The following is a 17654-nucleotide window of genomic DNA, read 5'->3' as shown; positions in this document are numbered from 1 at the left end:
GGAAGAAGGTGGAGAGGTCGTCGCAGAGTTTCTGGGAGGGCGGGATGTCGTTGGAGTTGGCTTTCGGATTGGAGAGTTCCTTCACGATGCCGAAGAGTTCTTTGCAGTCGTGGGCGTTGTTGTTGATGCGTTCGGTGAAGTGGGCACGCTTGGCGGTGCGGATCCGTTGGTGGTGTTCGCGGTTGGCGTTTTTGAGGGCGGCGAGGTTGTCGGGTGTGCGTTCTTGGATCCATTTCTTTTTGAGCTTCTGGCAGTTGCTTTTGGAGGTGGTGAGATCGTCTGTGAACCAGGCTGGTTTTTTCTTTCCTTGGATGGTGGTGGGTTTCTTGAGAGGGGCAAGGGTGTTGGCGCAGTCGAGGATCCATTGATGGAGGTTGTTGGTGGCTGTGCTCGGGTCGATTGCGTCGGGTGGAAGGTTGTTGATGAGGGTGCTGGTCAGTTGTTCTTGGGTGACTTTGCCCCAGCGGCGGTGGGGAGGTAGCTGGATGCGGTGTTGCTCTGTGGTTTTCTTATAGGTGAAATGGACACAGTGATGGTCAGTCCAGTGGAGTTCGGAGGTGTGGCTGAAGGAAATGTGGTTGCTAGAGGTGAAGAGGGGGTCAAGGGTGTGACCGGCGATGTGGGTAGGTGTGTTGACTAGCTGGCGGAGACCGAGGTTGAGGAGGTTGGAGGTCAGTGACGCGGTGTTGACGTCGTTGGCATTTTCCAGATGGTAGTTCAGATCTCCCAGGAGGATGTAATCCGGGGAAGCGAGGGCGTGGGTGCTTGCAAGGTCGGCGATGGTGTCGTTGAAGGGGGCTCTTGGTCCTGGAGGGCAGTAAATGAGGGTTCCTCTGAGGGTCGTGTTGGGGTCCGTGTGGATCTGGAAGTGGAGGTGTTCGGCTGTCCTGAGGGTGTCGTCCGAGTGGGTGTGGATTTTGAGGGTAGCTTTGTGAGCGATGGCTATTCCGCCGCCGATTCCGTTGGTTCGATCTCTTCTGGTGATTTTGTAGCCGTCCGGTATGGCGATGGCGATGTCCGGAGACGAGGAGTCGTTCCACCAGGTTTCGGTCAGGAAAGCCACGTCAGGAGCAGTGGTGTCGAGCAAATCCCAGAGCTCGATGGCGTGTTTTCGTGCGGAGCGGGTGTTGATGAGGATGCAGTTCAGGTGGTTGGGGTTGGATGTTTTCGTAGTTGGATTGGTCGTTCTGATGCAGGAGAAGTTGCAGGTACGGCAGGAAAAAGGTCCTTTAGTGTGCTTCGGGGATGCCCGGTAGCATTCAGTGGAGGGGCCGGGGTTGAAGGCGCGGAGTTCGTTGATCGAGTAGCGGATGCGGGGGGCGCGAGGGCCAGGGGGTGTGGCGCTGGGCGTGGTCCAGGCGCGGACGGGCGCAGACGGGCTTGCCTCTGGCGCGCCTCTGGCGCGCCCGCTGCGCGGACGCGCAGCGCCAGCCATTAAGAAGGGAGGGGGGAGGGAGGAGCAGCTGGGAGGCGGGAGGCGGGAGGGAGCGGCAAATGGGGGCGCGAGGGGGGCGGGGCCGCAGGGAGGCAGCGGCAGGGAACGGGGAGCGCACAAGGGGCAAAACACTGAAAACGAGCAAAATACAAGCAGTTACAATAAGAAAAGCACACAATCAGAAAAACAATAATGGCACAATATACGATCGGGGAGACAGCAATCAGGGGGGCACAAAGGGGGCAGAAGCGCCGGCGGCGAGGCGCTGGAAAAAGCGAAAAAAAATGAAAAACACTTACGGGACGGCGGAAAGCGGCACACGGGTCAAGTGAAGCTAGTCAGAGCCCACTAGACCCCAGGGATGAGGCGCAGGAGGATGCCTGCGGGTGGAGGAGGGCCTCGAACACGCAAACAGCAGCATGGTCAGGGGACAGAGGCAGGAGGCAGCAGGTTGGTGCTGCGGTCGTGGGGGGCGAGCTCAGGACCTGAAACAGGTCAGAGGTCGCTCACTCGCGACGCGCAGCGCCAGCCATTAAGAAGGGAGGGGGGAGGGAGGAGCAGCTGGGAGGCGGGAGGGAGCGACAAATGGGGGCGCGAGGGGGGCGGGGCCGCAGGGAGGCAGCGGCAGGGAACGGGGAGCGCACAAGGGGCAAAACACTGAAAACGAGCAAAATACAAGCAGTTACAATAAGAAAAGCACACAATCAAGCACACGCAATTGTGATACCACTTCCCCAGGGAAGGAGCGCAAGAGAAGTATCGCCACCCCTGCATGCTTTGATGGTAGAGAAGACCAGAACTGCCTGGGGAACCACTTAGATCGCATACGATAGGTGTCCTTGTGGACAAGATGCGTCTCCTGGAGCAGACATATATGACTCCTGGATCTCTCCAAGGCAGACAGGATGGCAAGCCTCTTAGTGGGGTTATTAAGCCCCCTGACATTTAAGCTTATACATTTAATGGTCATAACCCATGCGGAGGGGATCAAGCAAAGGAGCAGAATCACACCAGAGGACCACCCCCACATAGAACTTTAGACCACTTAAAACCCCCAGGACCAGGAGTGCCACTACAGAGAGCCAGTATTGCAGGGAAACCCAACAATAAATAACTAACAAGCACAACAGGTGCCTACAACACAATAGTCGTCGATCATCGAACTCCACGAGGTAAAGTCTCCACGGGGCAGTATATCCACCCATGCCAAGTAACCAGGTCCATCGCCCCCGCCGCCCCGACCCTCTTTGACAGTCAGCATGTTGTTAGCAGCGTGGCCCAAAGCAAACCCGGACACCCCCGAGCCTCCTCCTAGGCCGAAGTTCCGGCGGCCACATTGTTCAAAGCGGATTCTCTCTCCGATTTCAGCTCAGAGGCTGTCGGGTGCTGCACCTTCATTCTCTTCTCTTTTGTCCGCCAACGAGGGAGACCCCCTGACGGAAGAGCCGCCCCCTTACAGGCCTCTCGGCCTATATCCTCCAGGCCCAGGACACGGCTAGAGCCTCCAGGATGGATTTCACCTGCCGAAGCTGCTCCTCCCAGCGGAAGACCAAGCGGAACGGGTGGCCCCAGGAATACAACACGTTATGCGCTCTCAAATGATCCGTGATCGGTTTGAATTCTCTCCTCCTCTGCAGGGTCCACACAGATAGATCGCGAAATAGCTGTAGATCATGCCCTCGAAAGGCTATGTGCTGAAGATTGCGGGCCCGCTGTAGAATCTTTTCTTTAAGAAAAAGTTATGGAGGCAAGCTAGGATGTCTGGGGGGTGGCCTACGGGGCCCCCAGCACGCCCAACCCAATGGACCCAATCCAGGACGACCTCCTGCGTCTCCTCCGGGCCCAGCAAGGAGTGGAACAAGTCCACCACGTAGGCTCCGATGTCCTCCTTTTCCGCGCCGACCGGGGGCCCCTCTAATACGAATATTTTGTCGCCTCGAGCGGTTTTCCAAGTCCTCAACTGCCATCTGGAGGAGATCCTGCTGCTCAAGGAGGCGGACTACCTCTTGCTGCAGTCCCGCCACCTCTTTGCCACGAGGGATCTCATTATCTTCTAGCTGCAATACACGTTCACCCAAGGAGGAAACCTCTCCTAGCAGCTCCCTCACCTCCTGTGAGATGTCCCTGCGTAGCTCTTGAATATAGCCTTGGAGCGAATCAAACAGGGAGGTCAAAAAGCCCTTCGTAACCGGAGAGCTCTCCTCTGAGTCCATCTCTGCCTGGCTCTCCGGGGCCCTTTTCCCAGACACCTCTTCCGGCGCAGTCCCCGATGCCAGGCGCGTTCCAGCAAGCATGTCCCTAACTGAGCGCTCACATTTTGATTTTGCCATCGCCATTTCGCACAGACCTGATCAAGACTCGCCAGCTCAGTCCCACAGGGGCCACCAGAGTCTCCGTCCACTGCCGCTCCGCTACTGCCTCCCCATTAGGGACCGCACCTGGTCCAGCCGACAGGAGCCACCGCTCACAAACTTGTTCAGGAGTCAATCGGCCGCAAGCAGCAATGTAGGGCCTGCCACCGGGCCCTCAGCCTCCGTCAGGGTCCCGCGTTCCACCAGGCCCCGATCAGCCCATCCACAGCAAGGAGCACCGGCTCGGGGCCCCCGAGCCAAAGGCACAGGCTGGGGCTCTCCACTCCTCCAGGGCGCCCAGGCAGCCGAGGGCCAGTGCCCGCAACACAAACACCCTGTTCAGGGGCCCTAGGAGAGCCCCTGGGGCCCACCTGCTCCTCCGGCGCCAAACTTCAAGGGCCTCCCTGGGCATGACCACGCCCCAGCTCCAAGGCCGAGCTCCGCTCTCCCGCGGGAACCGCCGAAACCCGGTCCGGGTCGCCGCCGAGAGTGCCTCACAACTCGGGGGGAGCCTCCAGGCTTCCTCCAGGCAGGCTGCGCAGCGCTTATGAGGGTCAGGGCGGCGTAGCGCTAAAGGATCCGTCCTAGCGCTCCACCATCTTGGACACGTCCCCAGAAATATGGAGTTTAGGGTCTCTGAACTCATAATTTAAAAATACATATTTTTGTAAAGGTTGTTTTTAAACTGTGTGTTTGAAAATGCCACTTTTAGAAAGTAGGCATGTTCTTGCTTAAACCATTCTGTGACTCTGCCTGTTTGTGGATTCCCAGTCTGGGTCAGTTTGACAGATGGGCTGTTTGCACCTCTCTTCTAGACAGTGACACAAAGGGAGCTGGGGTGTAGCCTGCATATCCTGATGAGCCATCTGGGCTGGAGGGGAAGGGAGAAGTGGTCACTTACACCTGAATGGGCTGTGCCTGCCCTCACACAATACACTCTCCAACCCGCTGGTATGTGTCTGGGGTCTGGCCTGGGCAGGATCTTACAAACAAGAGATACTTTCCTTTGAAGTTTGCCTAATTCAAAGGCAGAAAGGGGTATAAGTAGTGAACCCAAACCCCCTGAAAATTAGAACACTTCTGGAATCAAGAGGAACCTGTGCCAAGGAGAAAATCTAAAGGTAAGTGCTTCCCCTGCCTGTGACTGTGCTTTGTTGGGCTATCCTACAGTTGCTGCTTCTGCCTCTGAAAGGGGACAAAGACTGGACTTTGCTGTGCATTCCTCCTTGAGAAGAATCTCAAAGGGCTTGAACTGAGCTTGCCTCCTGTTGTTGAAGTCTTTAGGGCCATCAAAGACTTCCTCTGCCAGCAGCTGGACTCTCTGCTGAGACTCCTGTCCTGCCAAGTGGAGCCCTATCCAGTCCCTGGGCCCTTGAAAGGTGAAGTTGGCAGACAGGAGCTGAAAATCCACGCACAGAACACTGTGCGGGGACATTTTTGACTCACCTTCTGCAACGTGGCTGATAAATGATGCACCGCCGGCTTCGTGGCTAATATCGAAGCTCCACCTGCATCGCGGTTGGGAGATCAATGCATCACGGCTGGAAAAACGATGCTCAACACCTGCTTATGGAAGCTGATAATGGCGCAAACCCCATGCCGTGTGGTTTTCAAACACCGGATTTTTCACGCATTGTCCCTGGGCGTCAAAGTCAACCCGACTCTGCGCTTATCCGAGATGCCCCATCCGTAAATCGATGCATCGCTCTTTTGCGAAGGAGAAAAACAACGCATCGCCGACCCGACCGGAGAAGGAAACAACGCACGGCCTCACATCGCTGACCTTTCCGATGCACGCTCACCCGTGCAGTTTTATTTTTTCACGCTAACCAGGTACTTTGTGTAACAACAGCATTCTCACTGTTTTCAAAGGATTAAGACTCTTATTCTTTTGAAAATTCCTATCTTAGCTTGTGTATGTTAGATTTTTGTCATTTTGGTCTTGTTTGATTTAGATAAATATTACTATTACCTACTTCTCTGAACTGATGTGGTGTCCATTTTGTGGCCTCTAGTGAAGGGTAGCAATGGCAAAAAAGCACCTCCTATAAGTGTCCCACAGTGCTCCGGTAGACCGAGTGTATATCTAAAATGTCTACCAATGGTGCTGTATGGTTGACTACCCTGCCACCCACGGGTAGAGGTATGTATTCTTCAACATATAATACTTTTGCACATTACAACCAATGCACTCAATACAATTGAATAAAAATAAGTCAAAAGTCATATATATTTCAAACAAATCCATCCAGTGTTGACAATTGTTCTTTTATTCCAAAATCCCAATTCCATTCATGCTTTCTCTACAATTCTCCAATAAAGTTGGTTCGTACTTGACAGCCAACCCGTGTTTTGTCACAAAGTGACTTTATTAAGGCTGTAAGGTATAGAAAGGACATATATGTCTGAGCATGGTGTAGGAATGTGCACTGGCTAAGAAGTCAGGTGATTACCCAGTGAAAAATATATATGAAGTTAAGGATTTAGCCGCATACCTTCAACAAAATGGGATAGGTGTATATGTAGACAGTGTAATGTGTGCATGCAGCAAACGTGCAGATATCTACTTTTAAGAAACACTGAGCGTGAAACCGCAGAAGTTCCCATGGTCCCGGAGGAAGCTGAACCTTAGGGTGACGCCCGAAGCCTACAGGGGAACAGGTGGCTGTGCTGGGGAGGTCCCTGAGCTGTCGCAGTGGAAGCAGGAAGGGGGACCCACCAGGGAGGCCTTCTGTTAAGCACAGAAAGTGTGCCCTACTCTGGAGGGTTTGCAACGACAGGCTGCAGACTAGGCGGCTGGCAAGGAGCCAGGATCTCATCTGATCTATTGGGAGGACTGCCTCCTGTACAGTGAGCCTAAGGTTGCTGAGCCTGAGTCAGCCTGTGTGCTGGTAGTACCCCAGTGCTTCAAAACCTTCGTACTGGGTCTGGCTCATGATGTGCCTTTAGCTGGACATCTGGGGCAAGACAAGACCTTTGGCAGGCTTGTCATCCACTTCAACTGGCACCAGATGCGCAGGCACTCAGATGCACTTTGTAGGTCTTGCCAAACTTGACTGGCAACTGGCAAGAGTGGGGGGAATGCAAGGCTCCCCTCCAACCTTATCCAGTGGTTAGTACCCCCCTTTGAAAGGGGTGGCACTGACATTTCGGGGCTTTTGGATTCTAAGATAGCCATGGGCAACAGGTTTATCCTGGTCTTGTAGGACCATGCCACCCAGTACCCAGAAGCCATTCAGCTGAGGTCAATCACCTCGCCTGTGGTGGGACGTGCACTGATGGGGGTTTTTACCCACATGGGGTTCCCCAAGGAAGAGGTATCTGATAGAGGTACCAATTTCATATCTACGTATATGAAGTCTGTGTGGCAGGAGTGTGGGGTGACATATAACTTCACCACTCCTTACCACCCCCAAAGCAATGGCCTGGTTGAAAGGTTCAACTACACCTTAAAAGGCATGATCATGGGCCTGTCAGAGCCCTTGAGGCGTAAGTGGGACGTCCTTTTGCCATCCTTTCTGTTCGCCTACAGGGAGGTGCCTCAAAAAGGGCTTAGATTCATTCCTTTTGAGTTATTGTATGGCCACTCTGTCAGGGGATCTTTGAGTCTGGTGAAGGAGGGCTTAGAGAAAGCCCCCAGAAAACCTCCCCTGGATGTATTCAGCTACATGCTTGCGTTTAGAAACCAGACTGCCCGCTTCAGAGCTCTCGCACAAGAGAACCTAGAAGCAAGCCAGGAAGACATGAAACGGTGGTATGACCAGAATACCACTCTGGTCGAGATTCAACCTGGACAAAAAGTGTGGGTGATGGAACCAGTGGAGCCTAGGGTGCTCCAGGACAAGTGGACTGGGCCATTTGAGGTAGTGGAGAGCAAGAGTGAAGTCATCTACCTGGTGGACTTGCTGACTCCCAGGAGCCCCTTGAGGGTCCTACATGCAAACCGCCTCAAGCCACACTTTGAATGGACTGAATTGTCCATGCCCCTAGCGACAGATGATGGGGTAGAGGAAGAGAGTGAACCTCTCCCTGACCTCCTGTCTGCTGGAGAGAAGGATGGGTCTGTGGAGGGAGTGAACCTCTCTCCCTCTCTGACCTCATAATAACAGAGGGACTGTCTCCAGGTATTGGGTCAGTTTACCTCCCTGTTCTCTTTGATTCCAGGGGTCACACACTTGTGTACACATGATGTGGACACTGGGGACAGTCCACTCATTGACCAGAAGGTTTACAGGGTGAGCATTTTCTACCCCAGATGGGCACTTCCAGTTTAAAGTGATGCCCTTTGGGGTGAAAAATGCCCCTGACATATTTCAGAGGTTGGTCATCCAGGTGTTGGTTGGACTGGATGATTTCAGTGCAGCCTACCTGGACGACATTGCTGTGTTCAGTTCCACCTGGGAGGAACACCTGCAGCATCTCTGTAAAGTGTTGGAGGACCTGCAACAGGCAGGCCTCACTATTAAGGCAAGCAAGTGCCAAATAGGGCATGATTCAGTGGTGTATTTGGGATGCCAGGTAAGGAGTGGCCAGGTGGCACCCGTACAGCCAAAAATTGATCCCATTCTGTCTTGGGAGCCTCCCAAGACCCAGACTGAGGTGAGGTGAGGACCTTTTTAGGCCTCACTGGCTATTACATGAGGTTTGTCAAGGGGTATGACACCATTGTTGCCACCTTGAATGAGTTGACTTCCAAGAAGCAACCAAGGAAGATGATCTGGACGGAGGCTTGCCAGACCGCTTTTGATGCTCTGAAGGCTTCCATGTGCACAGCACCTGTGCTGAAGGCATCTGACTACCCCAAGGAGTTTATTGTGCAAACAGACGCTTCAGAGCATGGTATAGGAGCAGTGTTATCACAGCTAAATAAAGAGGGCCTAGATCAACCTGTAGCCTTCATTAGCAGGAGGTTTCTTCCCAGGGAAAGGAGGTGGAGTGCAATAGAGCATAAAGCTTTTGCTGTGGTCTGGGCACTGAAGAAGCTAAGACGTGCTTGGGACTCACTGACCACAGGCCCCTCAGATGGTTAATGCAGATGAGGGTCGAGAATCCAAAACTGTTGAGGTGGTCCATTTCCCTACAGGGGATAAACTTTACGGTGGAACACCGCCCTAGTAGAGGGCACGCCAATGCTGATGGTCTGTCCAGATTCTTTCTCATTAGTGATGAGAACTCCCATGAGGTTGGGTAGTTGCTCCCTATTTTCAGCTGAGGGGGGGGACACCAGTTAGACTTGTCATCCTTGGTGTGGCCTCCCCTAACTTTTTGCATCTGTTTCCAAGGTTGTTGATGTGTGCTGGACTCTGTTTTGGGCTGTTTTTGATACTCTGAGCACTTTACCACTGCCATCCAGTGCTAAAGTGCAAGTGCTCCTACATTCAATGTATGTGTAATTCCACGCAACGTAGCCGGGGCGTCCGAAAACCCTGCAACCCGAAGAGTATCCACGACCGAGCGCCAGAAATCGACCCACAGCCATCCCTGCATGAAAACTAAACAACGCATCCCCGTGTGTGGCCCGAGAAATCGACGCACACCCCCTTTGTTTCCACACATCTCCTCCTCTGCGGTTCTTTGTGGAGATTTTGCACGCGAACCAGGTACTTTGTGCTTGAAAGGGACAGTTATTGCTTTTTAAAGACTAAAGATACTTTATATCACTTTTACAGTGATATCTCAACATATACTTATTGCATTTTAATCGTTTTGACCTGCATCTTATCAGATAAATATTATATTTTTTTCTAAACACTGCGTGGTGTATTTTTGTGGTGTTATACTGTGTTAATGCATGATTTATTGCACAAATACTTTACACATTGCCTTCTAAGTTAAGCCTGACTGCTCAGTGCCAAGCTACCAGAGGGTGAGCACAGGATAATTTGGATTGTTTGTGACTTATTCTGACTTGAGTGAGGGTCCTTGCTTGGACAGGGGGTAACCTGAATGCCAGCCAAAGACCCAATTTCTAACATTGGTGATCAGCGGTGAGGATAGGACTTGTATTTGTGCAGTGACATACAATAGCTAAGTGTTAACTACCTACCCACAGTTGAACTTGATTTTTTATCTTTTTTCTGCAATTTAGTTTTTCCTGACAATTTTCTAACTAAAATCCTCATTCAACATGGCTCTCGCTGGGTCTCAAGCTGGAAATGAAGATTTTGACCTAGCCCTGTTATACTGTCAAACAGCTGAAAGGGTTCTGCAGGGATATGGGAGTACCCACCCAAGGTGCCTCCAGAAAGGAGGGATTTCAAATGGCGCTGAGGGCCTGGGCAGAAGCCCATTCATAGAAGGATGTTGAGGATGTTGGTCCAGAAAATGGCCCCTCAGAGGATTTTTTGCCATCAGTGGATGATGTTACCTTTGCAATTGTGCCCCCTGCCAAACCAGGGAGCAGTGTCTCTGATCAGGGCCTGACCGCAGAGGTAAGGAGAGAGGAGAGGGAATTTCAATTGCAAGTGGCAAGGTTGAAAAAATTGAAGCTCAACAGGAGGAAAGGAGGGCAGAAAGAGAAGCCAAACAGGCTGAAGCTGAGAGGGCAGCCAAGCAAATTGAAGCTGAGAGAGCTGAGGCTGCAGCTGAGAGAGCCTTGGCTGAAAAGAAACTTTTGTTGGCTCATGAATGAGTCTCAAGGAGCTGGAGATCAAGGCGAGACAGTCTGAGTCCAGCAGTGATGGTGGCAGCATACAAGCAGGACCTGTTGGGGAGAAAAATGTTCAGATACCCAAGAATGTGGTGCCAAGTTATGTGGTGGAAGATGACATTGACAAGTGGTTGGCTGCCTATGAAGTTGCACTAAGGGCTCATGGGACCTCTGAGGAGCAATGGGGGGCGGTATTGTGGTTTTATGTACCAGTAGTGGGGAGGGATACACTCCTTACACTAGATCCACATGATCAGAATGTCTATGCATCCATGAAAGCCGCTTTACTGGCCAAGTTTGGGCTGACCCCTGAAAAATACCGTCAGAGGTTTAGGGACAGCACCAAACTTTGCACACAAACTTGGGTAGATTGTTTTGATTTCTCCAATAAAGCACTGAATGGATGGTTGCGGGGCAGCAAAGTAACTGATTACAAAGGGTTATATGATTTGATTCTGAGAGAGCATATGCTCGGTATTTCTTTTACAGAGTTGCGCCAGCACTTGGTAGAGAGTAAGCTGAGTGATCCCAGGAAGCTTGCTGAGGAGGTGGACTTCTGGGTTAGCACCAGAGTGTCCAAAAAGGCATCTGGGGGGGACACCCACAAAGGTGGTCGGGGTTCCAAACAGAAGAAAGAGGGGGAAGAAAAATTTAAAGATAAGGAACTCTCAAAATGCCCCCAAAACAATTCCCAAGGGGGAGGGAGGTTGTAACCATCCCCCTTATAGGTCTGGGAAGAAACCAGGGTACTTTGACAAGAAGTTAGGGAAGTTCATCCCCAAATGCTTAGAGTGCTGCCAGAATGGACACTCTAAGGGTTACTCCCAGTGTTCCAAGAGAGCACAGCCCACCACATGAGGGCAGACACCTGGGTTGGCTAGTGTAGCGCTTGGGGGGAGAGAGTCCCAGTTAGCTTTGGGGAGCAGACAGAGGTGTCCCTAGTATCCCTGGGAGATAAGGAGATGGTGCCTAAAGCCCACATGCTTGCCAATACATCCAAGTATAGGCAGTGGGTCACCATTGATGGGCAAAGGGTGGAGGCTCTGCGTGACTCAGGAGCTAGTATGACTACTGTCAAGAGTCAGCTGGTGCCAGCAGAGCAGATAGTCCCTAGTATATTCCACTAGGTCATAGTCCATGACAATCGTAAGATTCACCTACCAGTGGCTCTGGTTCCCTTTGAGTGGGAGGGGGGGTCTCTGGTACTCTGAAAATAGCTGTAAGTCCTGCCATGCCTGTAGATTGTCTGTTAGGCAATGATCTAGAGCATACTGCCTGTAAAGATGTAGAGCTCAGATGCCACCTGGAGATGTTAGGTTTGCCTGAGTGGGTCTGCATGACCACAAGGTCCATGGCTGCCCGGGAAGGGAGTCAAGTGCGTCTGGGGCCTGGAACAATGGCCCAGACAGCTGCAAAGAGGAAGGGCAAGATGCCTGGGAAACCCGCCTCAGATATTCCCAGGGTGGTGGACGGGGTCCCTGAGGAGGAGGCCCCTGAGCCATTTGGAGAAGACATTGCTGACCTGGGCATCCTGCCTGAACTTGCTGGCTGGCAAGTAGAGGGTGGGCCAACCAGGGCAGAATTCTGCAAGGCACAGAAGGAATGCCCCTGCCTTGAGGGTCTGAGGCAACAGGCCGCAGCCCAAGCAGCTGGGTGAAGCCTCTGGTGATCACCATATCTACTGGGAGAATGATCTCCTTTACAGTGAGCCTAAGGCTCCGGCCATTGGGGCAGCATGTGTGCTGGTGGTCCCCCAGTGTTACCGGGCCTTCCTACTGGGTCTGGCTCATGACATCCCCCTGGAAGAACATTTTGGCCAAGACAAGACCTTTGCCAGGCTTGTCACCCACTTCTATTGGCCTAGAATGTGGGTAGCCTCAGATAATTTCTGCAGGGCCTGCCCCACCTGCCAGGCTAGTGGGAAGACAGGGAAAAGGCTTAAGGCCCCCGTTATCCCACTCCCCGTCGTTGGCACCCCCTTTGAAAGGGTGGGTATCGACATCATTGGGCCCTTGAACCTCAAAACTGCCTTGGGCAACAGGTTTATCCTGGTTTTGGTGGACCATGCTACCCGCTATACAGAGGCAATCCCTCTGAGAACAGTGACTACACTGGTGGTGACCAGAGTCCTGATGAGATCCCATGTGGGATTCACTAATGAAGTTGTGTCTGACCGAGGCACAAACTTCATGTCTGCATATATGAAGTCCATTTGGGATGAGTGTGGGATGACCTACCGGTTTACCATCCCTTATCATCCTCAATCCAATGGGCTTGTTGAGAGATTCAACAAGACCCTCAAAAGCATGATCACTGGCCTACCTGAGGCTATGAGGCGTAAGTGGGACGTCCTCTTGCCATGCCTGCTGTTTACTTATAGGGAGGTGCCCCAGAAAGGGGTGGGGTTCAGCCCCTTTGAACTTCTCTATGGTCACCCTGTCAGGGGACCGCTAAGCATAGTGAAAGGGGGCTGGGAGAAAGCTTCCAAGGATGTGGTCAGCTACATGCCGGCCCTCCGCAACCAAACCCAACACTTCTGGAAGCAGGCCAAGAGTAACCTTGAGGCCAGTCAAAAGGTGATGAAGGAGTGGTATGACAGGAAGGCCACTCTGGTCGTGTTCTCACCTGGAGACAAGGTTTGGGTAATGGAGCCAGTAAGGCCCAGAGCTCTCTAGGACCGCTGGTCTGGACCATGTGAAATCAAGGAGCGGAAGGGGGAGGCCACTTACCTAGTGGACCTCAAGACCCCTAGACACCCCCTAAGAGTTCTCCACCATAACCGGCTCAAGCCTCGTTTTGAGAGGTCTGAAGTCAGTATACTCCTTGTGACAGATGAAGGCATGGAAGGGGAGAGTGAACCTTTCCCCAACCTCCTCTCTGCCAAAGAAGGTGATGGGTAAGTGGAGGGTGTTAATCTCTCCGACTCTAGATCAGAGAGGAGACTGCTACGAGTTGTTGGAGCAGTTCTCTTTCCTGTTTTCCCTTACTCCTGGACTCACCCACCTGTGTGTCCATGATATTGACACGGGAGACAGTCCCCCTGTAAATAATACAATTTACAGGTTGTCAGATAAGGTGAAGGCCAGCATCAAGGAGGAGGCTTCCAAAATGTTGGCCCTAGGGGTTATTGAGAAGTCCAGCAGTCCCTGGGCCAGCCCTGTAGTGCTGGTGCCTAAGGGCTAAACTCAGTCAAGCAGACTGACGCTCACCCCATCCTCCGAACTGATGAGCTCATAGACAGGCAAGGCGCTGCCTAATTCCTCAGTACTTTTGATCTCACATCAGGGTACTGGCAGATCGCCTTGACTGAGGGGGCTAAAGAGAGATCTGCATTTTCCACACCTGATGGCCATTACAAGTTCTGGAAGATACCCTTTGGGTTGAAGAATGCCCCTACTACCATTTTGAGATATCACTGTAAAAGTGATATAAAGTGTCTTTGGGCTTTAAAAAGCAATAAATGTCTTTTTCAAGCACAAAGTACATGGTTTGTGTGCAAAATCTCCGCAAAGAACCACAGAGGAGGAGATGCGTGGAAACAAAGGGGGTGTGCATCGGTTTCCCAGGCCGCACACGGCGATACGTCATTTAGTTTTCACGCAGGGACAGCTGTGCATCAATTTCTGTTGCTTGGTTGTGGATCCTCTTCGGGTTGCAGGGTTTTTGGACACCCCGGGGACGTTGCGTGGATTTCCGGTGCTGACAGGACAAAGTCACAGGGGCTACATCAATCAGGTGAGCGTTGTGTGGAAATTTCTACCGCACGGCAAGCGCTGCGTCTATTCCTCTCTGGAAGTCGGGGTGCGTCGTTCCAGCTCTGATTTGCATCGATCCAGTGGGCGTGTGTCAAATTTCCAGTTGCTACGCTGGCACTGCGTTGATCTTCTCGTTGCGAACTCGGGTTGCGTCATTCCTGTTCGGCGTGCAGTGAATTTTTCACCGCGGTGCAGGCTGCGTGTCTTTTCTGGCAGACCGTGTGTCAATTTTCGCTGAACAAGGAGGCCTTCTTGTAGAGATGAAGTCTTTTGGTCCTGAGGCTTCAGGGAACAGGAGGCAAGCTCTATCCAAGTCCTTGGAGAACACTTCTTCACCACCGCCAGAGAGCAGCAAGGCAGCACGGCAACAGCAAGGCAGCAGTCCTTCACAGAAAGTAGTCAGGTAAGTCCTTTGGGCAGCCAGGCAGTTCTTCTTGGCAGGATACAGGTTCTGGTTTCTTTTCCAGGAAGTGTCTTGAGTTGGTAGGGGCAGAGGCCCTGTTTAAATACCTAAATGTGCCTTTGAAGTGGGGGAGACTTCAAAGAGTGGCTTAGAAGTGCACAAGTTCCTCTTTCAGTTCAATCCTGTCTGCCAGGGTCCCAGTAGGGGGTGTGGCAGTCCTTTGTGTGAGGCCAGGCTACAGTCCCTTGACATGTAAGTGTCAGGCCCTCCACCCTCCCAGTCCAGGAAGACCCATTCAAAATGCAGAGGTGTGCAAGTGAGGCTGAGTATCCTGTGTTTTTGGTGTGTCTGAGTGAATGCAGAAAGGAGCTGTCAACGAAACCTAGCTAGACGTGGATTGTAAGGCACAGAAGGATTTATGTGCCGACGAATGCTCACTTTCTAAAAGTGGCATTTCTAAAATAGTAATATTAAATCCAACTTCACCAGTCAGCAGGATATTGTATCACCATTCTGGCCATAGTAAATATGACATTCCTATTCCTTTCAGATCAGCAGCTACCACTCAAACAATGTATGAGGGCAGCCTCAATGTTAGCCTATGAACGGAGCAGGCCTCACAGCAGTATAAAAAACAATTTAGGAATTTTACACTACCAGGACATGTAAACTACATATGTACATGTCCTGCCCTTTGCCTACACAGCACCCTGTCCTATGGGTTACCTAGTGCATACCTTAGGGGTGACTTATATGTAGAAAAAGGGGAGTTTTAGGTGTGGCAAGTACTTTTAAATGCCAAGTCGAATTTGCAGTGAAACTGCACACACAGGCCTTGCAATGGCAGACCTGAGAGACAAGGTTACGGGAGCTACTTAAGTGGGTGGCACAGTCAGTGCTGCAGGCCCACTAGTAGCATTTAATCTACAGGCCCTGGGCACATATAGTGCACTTTACTAGGGACTTATAAGTAAATTAAATAATCCAATTGGGTATGATCCAATGTTACCATGTTTAAAAGGAGAGAGCATTTGCACTTTAGCACTGGTTAGCAGTTGTAAAGTGTGCAGAGACTTAAAACCAGCAAAAACAGTATTTAAAAAGTGGAGGGAGGCAGGCAAAAAGTTAGGGGTGACCACCCTAAGGCTGTCAGGTCTAACATATATATATATATATATATATATATATATATATGACCTGATATATGATTATACACACACACATATATATTCACTGAAAAAACAAAAACAAAGGTTAAAGTGACATTATACTTAGTTTAGGTGCAATTACCTTACCTTATGTTTAAAAGAAATAAAATTCATTAAAAAAAAAAAAAAAAGCTAAGGTGATGTTATAATTAGGTGTTGGGATAAGACATGCGCTAAAAAGCAAAAAACACTGAAATATAGCAGTTTTACTTTAGTGAACTAACTATTATGTGGGCCCCATCATGTGCTGATTATGACCTCACATATTACATCACTACTGACATGTTACATGCCATAATTGATGACATCACACATGACATCTTAGTCATGGCCTCCGGCAAGACCCTGCATTGAATTCACATCAGGACTTGAACTTAGTGCCCAGGATTCAGAAAAGCCTTGCGCCTTCCACAAGTATCAAACCTTTCACAAATATCAAACCTCCACTGCACATGAACTTCAGCCCTGCATACAACAAGTTTGACCCAGGGCTTAGCCTGTGGCCAAGGTCTGCATCCACTCCTCCACAAGTGGCCAAGGCCCACTATGCACAAACGTTGGACATAAACAGTGGAGGTTGTCTACAAGACCTGGTGTCACAACAGATCCTGCATCCAAATACAATAGGTTTTGAGTGGTGGGCTTGCCCTTTGGCCAGACACTGTACTCAACCCTGAGCATTTGGACAACTCCCACTGTGCATGGTCTTCTGCCATGTGGCGGTGGGGGTTTGATTGCAGGTCTTCTCTGCTGCCATGCCCTGCTCCCACCCTTCCATGGCCATTCAACATCCTACTTGCTCAGCTTTCCCCTCTTCATAGCAAAGGTTGACCCCAGCATCTATTGTTTAATAATGTTCAGGAACCAGCTCTCTGCAACTTATCTACCCCATGTTCAACCATCCTTTGGAGAAATACAAGTAAAAGACAAGGACATCCAATAAAAATGCTTCACTTTTGAAATATCCAATTTCTTTTATGTCTTTCGAAAGCTTGCAAACAAGCTGTAGAGTTCAACCAAGGTGCCCTCGGAGCACTACCCATTACAACGTGGACAGACCACAGATCGACTGAACCTGATTAAGGTTGCTGTATTACTCCTCCTTCCCAATGCCTAAAACACAGTCAGAATCATTGGTTGGTCTAATTTGTAATTTCAACAATGCTGTTACATAAAAATTGTATGTTATGTATTATGTGAGGTCATAAGCAGTGAATGATGGGGCTACACATTATGGTCACTTTATTAAACTATAAATGGAGTCTTTTGGATGTTTTATTTTAGCTCTTATCTAATTCCAGCATCTAACTACTTAACTATAACATAACATACACACACCTATGCATAATCATAAATATATTATCAGGCAATGTGACCCATGAAATACATCAAGTTCAATTATTTTCAATGAAATATTCAAGTTGGACTAGCCATTAAATGTCAATAGAGCTTCATCACAACAATCACAGCTTGTTAACAATGTGTAGGATATCTTGCTACAACTCTTCCTATGCTACCTTTTATTTGTACTGTGAAAACAAAAGGTAGAGCTAGACTTCCATCAAGTCATCAAAAGTGGTTGGAGCAAATATTTATTTATCATCATTTTACATTCCGTTACCAACTACTATAATTGAAATGAATCACTGAATGTTTCTGGGTAACTTCATCAAATGCTATTTATTGCTCTAAATAAATAGAATATAATAGGTTTAGAAATGTTCATTTGGCTAAAAGATATAAGTTATTTCCATAGGACGTCTGTTTTTTCTAGGTTATCCTCATGCTCTAGCCAGGAAACGATTGCTAAATAATTAAATTGGTATTTACATGTTATCCTCATAAAAAGTGAA

The sequence above is a fragment of the Pleurodeles waltl genome, chromosome 1_1, assembly GCF_031143425.1.
Source record: "Pleurodeles waltl isolate 20211129_DDA chromosome 1_1, aPleWal1.hap1.20221129, whole genome shotgun sequence".
In the NCBI taxonomy this organism is placed as follows: domain Eukaryota; kingdom Metazoa; phylum Chordata; class Amphibia; order Caudata; family Salamandridae; genus Pleurodeles; species Pleurodeles waltl.
The sequence above is the reverse complement of the archived record's forward strand: the minus strand, read 5'-3'. Positions refer to the sequence as shown.